Raw genomic sequence first — 2,999 nt, 5'->3', positions numbered from 1 at the left:
ATTTTTAGTTCAAGCTTTAAAGCTTTTTTCTATATCAATTATATGATTTTTTTCAAATATTTTAAATCTTTTAAAGTTCTTTTTTATAAATTTTTAAAATTTTATTGTTTTACACAAGTTTCTTATAGAAAACTTCTTTTATTTTAATCCTTTAGAAATTTAGCTTAATTACCGGAAATAATTAAAGCTTTTTAACTTTGTTTTTTTCTAAATGCACTTTAATAATTTTAAGAAACTTTTTTTTCAAATTCTTAGTTTCACAAAGTTTTTTTTTTTTTACACACACAGTTGTTCAATTTGTTGTAATTAAGCTGTTCACATTAGAAAAAAACTTTGTTTACACTAAATTTATTGTTTGGTTAAAATTTTTTTAAAAAAATTTTTTTAAAAAAATTCTGTTTTATTCTCTTTGTTTGTGAACTTAATTTTTTTTTTTTGAATATTTTTAAAAGGTTTAAGCAAATTGTGCTAAATTGTTGTTTTTATTATAGTTGTTAAATCTTAATTTTATAACTTCTTTTTTATTAAATTTCTTGTGTTTTCTTTTATATTTAACAATACACTTTATTTATGGGTTTTAATGAATACGTTTTTGTTGTTTTTGTATTGATTTCTTTAAAAAGTTGCTTGGTTTTAAATGCAAATTTTTAATAAAATTCATAATTAACGGTCATATATATTTTTTTGTAATACTACGACATCTTTAAATTAAAAAAAGGTTTAATCAACTTTAACCATAAAAATTAACATAACTACACTCACAGAAATTTTGTGTTAAATTTTAAATAATTTTTAAATTCAAAAATTTTTCTTTAAATGTTTCCTATAACATTTTCTATTTTCTTTTTTTAAATCCAAATTCTTTAGTTTTTAATATTTTGTTTTGTAATTTTTTTTTAGTTTTTAATTTTTAAACAAATTAATTTTTTACAAAAAATTTTATTTTTTAAATAAAACTCGTTTTTTTTTATTCTTAATGCTGTGATAAACGAAATTCGTTAGGAAATAAAATCACACGCACACGTTTTCTTTAACTTTTCGCAGATAGTTTTTTGTCTGGGTACGCACGCCACCACAGTTCGAAACGTTATGAATGCTCATTCCCAAACCATGGACTCTTGAGGTCGTGTTTTTTTCATTATTTTTTTTAATTTTCTTGAGACTTAGTATTTGTTTTGTTTGCGATACTTTTGTTGCTATTGTTATTGTAGCTGCTTCTGCAGACGAATGTGTGCAGAGTATCTGTGTGCCTTAACGTACGGTAAATGAGTGAATGATTGTGGTTCGAAAATACACCACATGCATACTTTGAAATTGTATGCGTCCGACCGTGTGTGCTCTTTGCAGACTCACAAAGAGAGCAAAATAATCACTCAGGTTTGCAGAAGTAATACTCTTAAATAGTCTTATAAGCTGTTTATCATAAGAAGTATTGACAGTGATAAGTTTAGTATCTATAGAAGAGGGCTGTGAGATATATTTTTCAAAATTTGTAATTTTTAAAGAAATTAAAATGATTTTTAAACAAACATACGTTATAGAAAGATCGTAAAATGTTAATTCAAAGTTGGCTTAAATTTCCCAGATTATCGGCTTAAAACCATGCTTATTTTAATCATAACTTAGGCATCTAAAATTATTATCATTCTAAATTCTTCCCGATTAATTAAAATTAAAATTATTATCATTCTAAATTCTTCCCGATTAATTTTTTGTTTTTATTTACTATAAATAAATCTCTACCGATTATGTTAATTTTATATATGAATTTAGACTATCAAACGTTCGATCATTAATAAATCATTAGAAATTATTTTAAATTCTAGAAGTTTGTACCCAACAAAAACTCGGTAATGGCTTGTACTTATATAACCATTTACTTTTGAATGACTATCACTGATACTATCAGATATATTAGTGTTGAATTTTTGGTTTTTAAAACAAAGCTACTCCTTATTTGTAACTACTTATTTAAGTATTTATTTGTAAGCGAGTATGGTAAATACTTAACCCCCAATGTTCACCGTGTAAAAATAATGGGTTTAAATGCTCACAAAGAAGTAGCGATAAGTGTTTTTAGCTTTTTAACTTATTCCATTTTAAGTTATTTGCTGGATATGTTTGGTCTCCATAGAATAAAAACAAAATAGTCAATGATATGAATATAAAGTTTTATATCAATAACAGGTCTATATCTTCCTCGAATGAAACTAATTTAATATTACAAAAGTTTCTCTACATCATGTATCAGAAAAAATTAATTAACATTTTCATAGAAATCGCTATGTTAGAATATTGAGATCACTTCATATTAGAACACTTAAAAGAACTTTCAAAGAATCCTTAGAAAAGATTTTATAGTTCACTACCTATGTCCAGTGTGCTTTGTTATCCCAAAATTCTCTTATGATAGTCCGCCAATTTATCTTTCAAATGATAACGTTGATGTGGAAGTTCTTTGTGCTAAATTTGAGCGGTTCCAAGGCCTCTAATAATTGTCAGTCTATTTTCCAACAAAAGTTCACATGGAAGCCCAAGTGCTTTGGGCTAATTGTACATTCTAGCTCTAATTTGTACTTTCTAGCTCTAATGGTTTCATGTTGATACCAAATTTTAAAACTCTGTCCATTATATTTTCTTGTATATACTAATTAAAGAATTTCTTTATACAGGAGGTGCCACGCACACTATTCGATGTTAAAGTTGTACATAAATAATTGAGCAATCTAGCTGTTGCACATTATGAGATATGCACCATTTAATACTAATTTTTTAGATGGGCGTGGCACGACGCCTACATAGCATATAGTTCCTTCTAGATAAACAAGAAAACACTATGAATATTTCAAAATACATTTGAACAATAAGTAAATTTAAGATTTTATATTCAAAATTTGTTTTATCCAACATTAGCTACTTAAATTGATACTTTCATAAGGTACTTTTCAAATTAAAGGCTTTTCACAATTATGCCCTTTTTAGTGGCTGAAAAAACAGTA

This window comes from Lucilia cuprina, chromosome 3, assembly GCF_022045245.1.
Source record: "Lucilia cuprina isolate Lc7/37 chromosome 3, ASM2204524v1, whole genome shotgun sequence".
Taxonomy (NCBI): Eukaryota; Metazoa; Arthropoda; class Insecta; order Diptera; family Calliphoridae; genus Lucilia; species Lucilia cuprina.
The sequence above is the reverse complement of the archived record's forward strand: the minus strand, read 5'-3'. Positions refer to the sequence as shown.